We start from the raw sequence: 10,603 nt of genomic DNA on the forward strand, positions 1-10,603 counted from the left end.
TAAGAAACTGCTAACTAGTTTTCAGAGTGACTGTACCATTTTATGTTCCCTTATGCAATGTATGAGTGATTCAGTTTTTCTGCATTCTCACCAGCATTTGGTATTGTCACCTTATGTTTTAGTTGTTTTAATAGTGTGTAGTTGCATATCATAATGGTATAGTTTGCATTTCCCTAATGACTAATTATATCCAGCATCTCTTCCTGTACTTATTTCCCATCCATTCATCTACTACGGTGAAATGTTTGCACATATATAGTGCCCATTTTCTAATTGGATTGTTTTTTTGTTTTTTTTTAAATTTCCCCTCCACCCTCGCAGCTTGCTTGCTGTGTTCATTCTCTGCACACTCTTCTGTGGGTTTTTTTGCTTGTCTCCCTCCTTTGTTGCATGGCCTGGCTGAGTTGGCTCTCCGCAGTACCTGTGGGCCAGGCAGCGATCCTCAGCCTGTGGGTGAGCCTGCCTTCACAAGGAGGCCCTGGGTTCTCATCCTGGGTTCTGCTCCAGCAGCAGGAGGTCCAGTATTAAAGGATGAGACTCAGCACAGGTCTGCACCCTCCCCATATGGTAGACAGGAGCCCAAGTGATTGAACCACAGCCACTTCCCAGGATTGTTTTTTCATGGTTAAATTTTGAGAATTTTGGAAATTCTTTTCATTTATTCTAGATATCTGTGTTTTTGTGGGTTTGTTTTTTTTTTTTTTTGATATTTGGCCCAGTGGTTGAACCCAGGACCTCATTAGTGGGAAGCCAGCCCTCTACCACCAAGCCACATGGGCTCCCCTGAAATTTTTTTGTTTGCTTGTTTTTTGTTTTTGTTTATTTTAGCAAGTACTTTGATCTGAACCCAGAACCTCTTGTGGGAAGCAGGCACTCAACTGCTCGAGCCACATCCACTCCCAATATTGTAGATAGCTGTTCCAGATATCAGTTTCAGATAGTCTAGGTATGTGTTCTTTCTTTGTCATAGTTAAGTTTGCAAATATTATTCTCTGTCTGTAGTTTGCCTTTATAGTTTCTTTTTTTCAGATCTGTAGTTTTAAAATTTGGTGAAGAGCTGTGTATCATTTTTTTTTCTTATTTTTTATTGACTTTGTAATAATATTACATTAAAAATATATATATGAGGTCCCATTCAACCCCACCCCCCACCCCACCTCTCCCCCCCCCCAGCACCACTCGTTCCCATCATCATGACACATCCATTGGATTTGGTAAGTACATCTTTGGGCACCTCTGCACCTCATGGTCAATGGTCCACATCATGGCCCATACTCTCCCCCATTCCATCCAGTGGGCCCTGTGAGGATTTACAATGTCCGGTGATTGCCCCTGAAGCACCATCCAGGGCAGCTCCATGTCCCAAAGACACCTCCACCTCTCATCTCTTCCTGCCTTTCCCCATACCCATCAGCCACCATGTCCACTTTTCCCAATCCAATGCCACCTCTTCTATGTGGACATTGGATTGGTTGTGTCCATTGCACCTCTATGTCAAGAGGAGGCTCAGATTCCACATGGATGCTGGATGCAATCCTCCCACTTTCAGTTGTAATCACTCTAGGCTCCATGGTGTGGTGGTTGTCCTTCTTCAACTCCATCTTAGCTGAGTGTGGTGAGCCCAATAAATCAAATTGTAGGTGCTGGAGTCTGTTGAGGCTCAGGACCTGGCTATCACATTGTCAGTCCAGAGATTCAAATCCCCTAAATATATCTTAAACCCCAACACTAACTGCACCTCCAGCACATTAGCATGAAAGTCTTATGAAGAGAGATACCATCTGAGTCATTTTTATTTTTTATGGATCTCATTCAATGCACTCTCTCTTCAGAATCTCTTTCCATGTTTTCAAATATCAACTAGTTTTGATGATACCCCAGTCTTTCTCTTGCCTAACATCACAACCCCATTGATACTTCTGCTTCAGTGTCACAATTTAAAAAAAATTTATTTTCATTATTTTTAAAGGAGCTTTAGTTGCCATAGATGTTCCATCAAAAATATAGGGGGTTCCCATATACCCTACTCCCTCCCCCTAACAATTTTCCCCATATACATTATCCTTCATTAGTGTGGTCCATTTGTTTCATGGGATGAGCACATATTGAAGCATTGCTGTCAAGCATGGTCTATAGTTTGCATTGTTTCACACTTTGCACAGCACATTTTTGTAAGTTTGAGAAAATGTATAATGACATGTATCTGTTATTGCAGTATCATGCAAAATTATTCCAGTGTTTGAAAAATGCCCCATGTAATGCCTATTCTTCCCTCTCCCTCCCCTCAGAACCTCTTGTGTCCACTGTCTTTATATTAATGTTATGTTCTTCCATTATTAGAATAATAATAGTCTACTTATCCATAGGTGCATTCCTCCTGTTTGTTCATTCCTCTGTCTTTTGGAGTTGGGATTGTGTCACTTTCTTACCCCACAGTAATCCAGCAACAGCTACTTCAAATAAGTGTGGAACCCGACCACCTGGTTTCCCTAACTGCTGCTGCTCTGTCTAATCCACCATATCACTTGGCCTTTTGACCTACTTGCCATTGTGGTCCATTCTTACCTAGCAGCCAGAATGATCCTGTTAAAACCCCAGGCAAGTCTTGGCCCTTGTTTTTCTTTACTGAAACCTCCACACTTTCCCAGTTTACAGTAAAATGCAAGGCTATTACACTGGACTACAAGAACCTCCACAATCTGTGCTCCAAGTTTTAAAAGCAGTTTTATTGAGATATAGTTACATACCATATAAGCTATCCTAAGTGTACTTTAGTATAATTACAGATGTGTGCATTCCTCACCACAATCAAGTTCAGGACATTTTCATTACTCCTAGAAGGAAAGCCCTATACTCCTTAGAAGTCACCTCTCAATCCCTCTATCATTCCCCAGCCCTCCATAACCACTATAAATTTCATCTCTATAAATTTATCTTTCCATTTTATATTAATGAAATCATAGAATATATGGTACTTTGCATCTAGTTTCTTTCACTTAGCATAATGCTTTCTTAAATTATACAATTTTTTAAAATGAGGGAAGTTGTATGTTTACAGAAAATTCATGTAAAAAATACAGTGTTCCCATGTATCCCTCTATTGTTGACTCTTTGCATTAGTGTGTCAGCTTTGTGAGGCTTGATGAAAGAATATAAGATATTACTGATAACTATAATCCTTAGTTTACATTAGGTGTTTTTTTCCATCTACCTTCCTATTATTAACAATGTGTAATAGTGTCATCCATTTGTTATAATTCATGAAAGAGCAATCTTATATTTGTTAACCTCAGTCCATCATCCATAACAGATTCACTTAGTTAAACAATCCCATCTTTAGGCTTTTAGCTTTCCTCCTAGTAATGTACATGACCTTAAACAAATTCTCTCAACCATATTCACAAACATATAATTCACAGTAAGGTCCTACCATCACCACTATCCATTCCCAAACATTTATAATCAACCTAAATAGAGATTCTGCACAATTTAAGTATCAGTTTTCCATTCTCTAACCCATTGTATCCCTTGGTAATTTATATTCTAGATTCTAAATCTGTGAGTTTGCTTCTTATCCTTAGTTCATATCAGTGAGATCATACAATATTTGTCTTTTTGTGTCTGACTTATTTTACCGAATGTAATGTCCTGATGGTTCATCCATGTTGACGAATGCATCAGGACTTCATTCTTTCTTAAAGCTGAATTATATTCCATTGTATGTATTCACCACATTTTGTTTATCCATTCATCTGCTGGTAGTTATTTGGCTTCTATCCTTTCTTTATTGTGCTCTGAACATTGACATACAAATACCTGTCTGAATCCTTGCTTTCAATTCTTTTGGATATATATGCAGAAATGGGATTGCCAGGTCATTTGGTAATTTTAGTTTAACTTTTTGAGTTACTGCCAAGCTGTTTTCCACAGCCAATACATTATTTTATATTCTTACCAACAGTGTATGAGGTTTCCTATTTATATGCATCCTTACCAGCACTTGCTGTTTTCCAATTTAAAAAATAATAGCCTTTTGAGTGGGTGTGAAGGATAGCTCATCATGCTTTGATGTGCCTTTCCCTAAAGGCTAATAGACTTGAGCATCTTTTCATATGCTTATTTACCATTTGTGTATCTTCTTTGTAGAAATGTCTATTTAAATACTTTGCACATTTTTTTTAAAGATTTATTTATTTATTTAATTTCCCCCCCTCCCCTGGTTGTCTGTTCTTGGTGTCTATTTGTTGCGTCTTGTTTCTTTGTCTGCTTCTGTTGTCGTCAGCGGCACAGGAAGTGTGGGCGGTGCCATTCCTGGGCAGGCTGCACTTTCTTTTCACGCTGGGCGGCTTTCCTCAGGGGCACACTCCTTGTGTGTGGGGGCTCCCCCACGCGAGGGACACCCTTGTGTGGCAGGGCACTCCTTGCGCGCATCAGCACTGCGCATGGCCAGCTGCACACGGGACGAGGAGGCCCGGGGTTTGAACCGCGGACCTCCCATATGGTAGACGGACGCCCTAACCACTGGGCCAAAGTCCGTTTCCCAACTTTGCACATTTTTAATGTTGTTTTTTTTTTTTTTGTCATGCCCAACTCCCTTGGAGGTAATTGAGTGATCAAGCTCTTTCTTCCTTCTCCACTTGTCACTGGCTATATCCTTGATGTGGAAATAGCCCCTCACCATTTGCCTGCTTCCTCCTCCTCCTTTGATCCCCATCTCCAGTCTTGTCTTCTCTGACTTAGGTAACCTTTTTTTTTTTTTTTTTTTTTTAGGTACCAGGACTGGGCATTGAACCTGAACCTGGGACCTTGTACGTGGGAAGCTGGCACTGAACCACTGAGCCACATAGGCTCCCTTGAGTTGGTTTATTCATTTGTTTGCTTGTTTGTTTTTAGGAGGCACCAGGAACCAAACCTGGGACATCCTATGTGGGCAGCAGGTTGAACTTAATCCACTCACAGCATCTTTCTTACCTGCTCTGTTATCCTACCATTGACCCCTCTTCTTCAAGTTGTATTTGCTGATTCTTTATCTCTTGCTCACTGGATCACCTAAACAGTCCTAAACAGTCACCATGCACTCACTTTATTTAATAAAGTGTAAAGGGTGGAGACGGTGGCTCTTTCCACCATCTCTATGATGACCCTCCTTGTTGGGTAGGTGGTTTCAGACCATCATATTTGCAGCCCTTGAATGTAGTTGAGGCTCACCATGGGCTTTGAGGGAGGCCCAACTTGGATGGAATTGTGACTCTTGTGAAGTCATTTCCACAGTGGTTTACCTTAAGTCAGACTTCCCTGTACTTAGATCCTGACATGTACTTTGTGGGTCACTTCAGGAAAAGTACTTTGAGATCTTTGTACCTATTCCTCATCTGTAAATTGGTGATAAAAAAAAATACCTAATTTTTCAACTTTGTTTTATAATTGAATCTAATTTTAGCTTGCCTGACTCCCCAGATAGTCTCCTTCCAATCCTGTTCCCCAGAAAGGAGAGTGATGGACTCAGTGGGTCCCATGCTTTTTAAAACATTTTTTAAAAATTTATTAGAGTATACCACTCATACATAAGCATACATAAACATTAAGTGTATAATAATAGTTGTGAATTTACAAAACAAATATATATATAACATGATATAGGACTCTCATACCTCACCCTATCACCAATACCTTGAATTGTTAAACATTTTAACCTAATGATTAAAGAGCATTGTCACAATATTACTACTAACCAAAGTATTTTCCCCCAACCCACCCTATTATTATCTTTATATCATTTATATATGATCTTTCATAAATAATAAGTATGGTAAAAATTGTGAAGTTAGAAAGCAAACATGTGTAACATCATTCAGGGGTCCCATACATCAACCCTCCACCAACACCTTGCATTTTCATGAGATGTTTCTTACAAATTATGAAAGATTTTTGTCAAAATCTTGTTGTTCTTATCTTACATTTGGTGTATTTTCCCCCCAACTTACCCTATTATTATTTTTTAACTATATTTTTATGGCAGAAGTTGTAAACTTATAAAACAATCATGCACATGTACAGAATCCCCAAACAACACCCCTCTATCTGAACAATTGTTACAGATAAGATAATATCATCTGATTGTTACCATGACCATAGTGTACATTTGGCATACATTTTCCATACTGCCCCATTATCAACACAGTACATCTTTGGCATAGATGCAACAATATTATATTATTACTGCTAATCCGAGTCCATAGGTCACTCCAGTTGTATTTTTCCCATACTTCTCCACATTCCCACCACCTTACAGTAGTGATGTACATTTGCTTTAGCTAACAAAGGACACTCTTGCATTTGTACCATCAAACACAATTCTCATCTACTTCTTGGTTTGCTGTGCTATTCAGGGTTCCTAGATTATTCTTTAGCATTCTGTCAATTGGCATTTCATATCTAGATTACCATTTTCAGCCACATCCCCATTTATAAACTAGCTTTTACTCACTATGTGTTACCATCCGCTCTATACATTTCCACACTTTCACAGCAAAGCTAATTAAAACTTATGTACATTAACCATCAGTAGTCCATCTCAGTCCTCCTCTTATCTCCTTTAAGAATCTACCATGTACCACCACATCTTGAAGATACTTTCCTACCATTTTTTCTAGAAGTTTTATGGTTCTTGCTTTTATTTTTAGGTTTTTGGTCCATTTTGAGTTAATTTTTAGATAAGGTGTGAGATAGGGGTCCTCTTTCCTTCTTTTGGCTATGGATATCAAGTTCTTTCAGCACCATTTGTTGAATGGACTATTCTGCCTGAGCTGTGTGGGATTGACAGGCTAGTAAAAAATGGCTTGACCATACATGTGAGGGTCTGTTTCTGAACCATCAAATTGATTCCATTGGTCTATGTGTCTGTCTTTATGGCAGTACCATGCTTTTTTTAAACCACTATATCTAGGAAATATGATTTAAAGTCTGGAGGTGAGATTTTGCTTTTCCTTTTTAAGATGTTCCTGGCTATTCAGGATCCCTTACCCTTCCAAATAAGTTTGATAATTGTGTTTTCAATTAAAAAAAATTCTGGTGGAATTTTCATCAGGCTTGCATTGAATCTGTATATCAATTTGAGTAGAATTGACATCTTAATGATATTTAGTCTTCCAATTCATGAGCATGGAATATTCTTCCAGTTATTTAGAACTTTTTTGATTTTTTTTTTTTAACATTGAGTTGCAGTTTTATGAATACAAGTGCCTTACATCATTGGTTAAGTTTTTTCTTGACTTTTTGAGTTTTATCTGCTGTATTTTATTTTCACCTTTTTTTTTCCTCTTTTAATTTTATTGATATAATCTTCATTTCTAGACTCTCTTCCAGGCCTCTCTGTCCTGTCTTTTCTTGTCAGGGTCTAGCATAACCTTTAGTATGTCTTGAAAATCTTGCCTCTTGGTTAGAAATTCTCTCAGTTTCTGTTTATCTGTGAATATTCTAATCTCACCCTCAGTTTTGAAAGACAGTCTTGCTGGATATAAGATCCTTGGCTGGAAGTTTTACTTCTATATTTAATATCTTAAATATATCAGGCCACTGTTTTATTGCCTCCCTGGTTTCTAAAGAGAAATCAGCACTTAATCTTATTGGGTATCCCTTATGTCATGCTTTGCTTTTCTCTTGTTGGTCTCAGAATTCTCTTTGTCTTTGGCATCAGATATTCTGGTTAGTATGTGTCTCAGAGTTGGTTGATTCGGATTTTTTTGGATGGGAGTACATTGTGCTTCTTGGACATGGATATCTATGCCCTTCAATAGGGTTGGGAAATTTTCTACCATTGTTTCTTCAAATATTCCTTCTGCCCCTTTTCCCTTTTCTTCTTCTCTGGGTCACCCATGACATGTATGTTTGTACATCTTTTGCTGTCATTTATTTCCCTGTTTCCTTGTTCAATTTTTTTCCATTCCTCATTTGTTCTTTTGTATGTTCACTTTCAGAGGCCATTTCTTTCAGCTTACCAATCCTTTTTGCTGCCTCCTTAAATCTGCTTTATATGATTTCAATGTTTTTAAATTTCATTTATCGCACCTTTCATTCTGAGATCTGCTAATTTGCTATGTATGCTTTCAAGTTCTTTGTGCTCCTCCAGTGTCTTCTTAATATCCTTAATCTCTTTAGCCATCTCATTGAATTTATTAAGGAGATTTGTTTGAACTTCTATGATTAGTTGTCTCAAATCCTTTCTGTTACTTGGAACATTATCTTGTTCCTTTAACTGGGCCATATCTTCCTGTTCCTTGGTGTGGATTATAATTTTTTGTTGTATTGGCATCTGGTGTAGTAGAGTATTTATTCTGGGTGTAGATTTTCCTCTTTAGTTTATGGCTTTCTGCCCTTTCTCCTTTGCTGGTTGTGCAGTAGGAGCCAAGGATGTAGTTGGTGCTCTAAGCTGTGGAGGCTTAAGCTGCCCTCATTACCCAGTGACCTATGAATCTTCTCTCAACTTTCTCCTTTGCCAGGGCTAGGGACAGAATCACAGCTGTGTGGAATAATTCAAGTTATGCAGGCTGTGACTGTGGCTGCCCAGTGAAACTGATGAAGCTTCATGCCCCTTTCACCCCTGCCTGGGGCAGGGACAGAGCTGCAGGCATGGGCAGCAATCTATGTATTGCAGGTCCAAGATGACCACAGTTGTCCTGGTAGACTTCCAGTTATTCAGTCCATGTCAGCTAAAGGTTCCTGGAGTTACCTGGATAGGCTGGTACAGGGTCCACTAGTTTCCCCCCTGCCAGAGGTGGGGCTGAAGCCTAGGATAGGACTGCAGGCTGATCTGGGTGAAAGAAACAGGTCCCTATGTTCACCATGATTTTCGGTCAACCTGGCTTCCCCTTCTGCTGGGGGTGGAGTTAAAATGGTGGCCATCAGCCTCTTTCTGACTTGGACAGGTTCATCCTTTAGCTGTTCTTAGGGTTAGACTCTAGCAAACTGAATTTACTAATCAGTAGCTGAAATCAGTGGCCAACTCTCTTCCTCCCCTGTTTTTGGGAAAAAGGAGCTTCCATTTCTAGCCAGAGGATAGCTCTTGGGGCAGCTTGTGCTGCTATAGTAGGATATTCACTGGCAACTCAACTTGGCTGGTAATTTCCCAAAGAGGCTAATGCAGGTCCCCCATATTCCTCCCTGCTGGAGGTGAGGCTGGGTCCTATGCTAGAGCTGCAATCTGATGTGGATGGAAAGGTGCTGGTCCCTACCAGCACTGGGATTTTTATTCTGTCCTGCTTCCCCTTGTGCCCAGCATGGAGTTAAGATGGCGACTCCCAGCCTCTTTCTGACTTGTTCAGGTTCAAACTTCAGCTGTTCTTAGGATTATATACTGTAGCCCTCTCAATTTACTCATCAGTAGCTGCAGTTGGTGCCCAACTACCTTTTCTTTCCCCATTTTTGGGAAATAGAGCTTCCTATTCCAGCTGCAGAATAGTTCCCGAGGTGGCTTGTGCCTCCATTGGATGATGGGCACCAGCTTCCAGGGCATGGGGTGCTCTACTTCTGAATCTTCTCTGCAGATGGGCAGTCTCCTTCCTTCTGTTCTTTCAAGGATGTTGCATGAAACTCTCTGGCTTCCTGAAGCACCCAAACAGGTGCTTTAGATAGCACCATGTGAATACTAACTGCCCTGTAGCAGGAGCTGACTCTAGGAGCTCCTTACTTTGCCACATCTTGTTAGTTGTCCTTGAATTTTGGATATTTTATATATAGGTCTAAAGTTTCCTTTTACATTTTTGTTGTTGTTTATGTTTCTTTGTTGAGAACTATCTTTTCTTTCATTCCAAGAGTATTTACCTTTCTTATTGAGCAGAGACTGCTTTGATGCATAATTCCTTCTCTGGTTCATTTGGGACTGTATTGGCTGATTTTCCCCCTGGAGAATAGATGAGCTTTTTCCAGTTCTTTTTATGTTATGTTGTATAATTTGGGATGATATTTTGGTTGTGTGTGCTTATTATATAGTTAGAGACTTCTGAAAGATTGTTTTGGCTAGTTGGTGCCTTGCTATTCCATATGAATTTGAGGATCACCTTTTTCCATTCCTAAAAAAAGGTTGCAGAGATTTTGGTAGGTATTGCATTTATTATTTTTTTCATTTTTTTGGTCTTTTTAAAATTTTTTAATGTTACCTTAAAAAAATACAAGGTCCCTATAAACCCCCATCTCCCTCACCCCACTTTTCCCCCCATAACAACCTCCTCCATCATCATGAGACATTCATTGCACTTGGTGAATACATCTCTGAGCACCACTGCACCTCATGGTCAATGGCCCACACCATAGCCTACACTCTCCCACAGTCCACCCAGTGGGCCATGAGAGGACATACAATGACTGGTAATTGTCCCTGCAGCACCACCCAGGACAACTCCAACCCCTGAAAATGCCCCCACATCACATCTCTCCCTCCCACTCCCTGCCCCCAGCAGCCACCATGACCACTTTCTCCACACCAATGCCACATTTTCTTCAGTTACTAATCACAATCATTCATGAATAGAACATCAGTAAGTCCACTCTAATCCATACTCTATTCCTCCATCCTGTGGACCTTGGAATGGTTGTGTCCACTCCACAT

The 10,603-nt window shown here is 39.8% G+C and overlaps 1 long non-coding RNA gene across 1 annotated transcript in view; it reads left to right on the plus strand.

Moving 5' to 3' along the window:
• Positions 1 to 4,846, plus strand: part of LOC131279313 (uncharacterized) — a 31,182-nt gene extending 26,336 nt beyond the window's left edge. Inside the window, exon 3 of the long non-coding RNA XR_009186700.2 lies at positions 4,771 to 4,846. This is a non-coding gene — a long non-coding RNA (uncharacterized lncRNA). The remainder of the gene's footprint in view (positions 1 to 4,770) is intronic.
• Positions 4,847 to 10,603: the final 5,757 nt, after the last annotated feature.

This window comes from Dasypus novemcinctus, chromosome 7 (genome assembly GCF_030445035.2).
Source record: "Dasypus novemcinctus isolate mDasNov1 chromosome 7, mDasNov1.1.hap2, whole genome shotgun sequence".
NCBI classification, from domain to species: domain Eukaryota; kingdom Metazoa; phylum Chordata; class Mammalia; order Cingulata; family Dasypodidae; genus Dasypus; species Dasypus novemcinctus.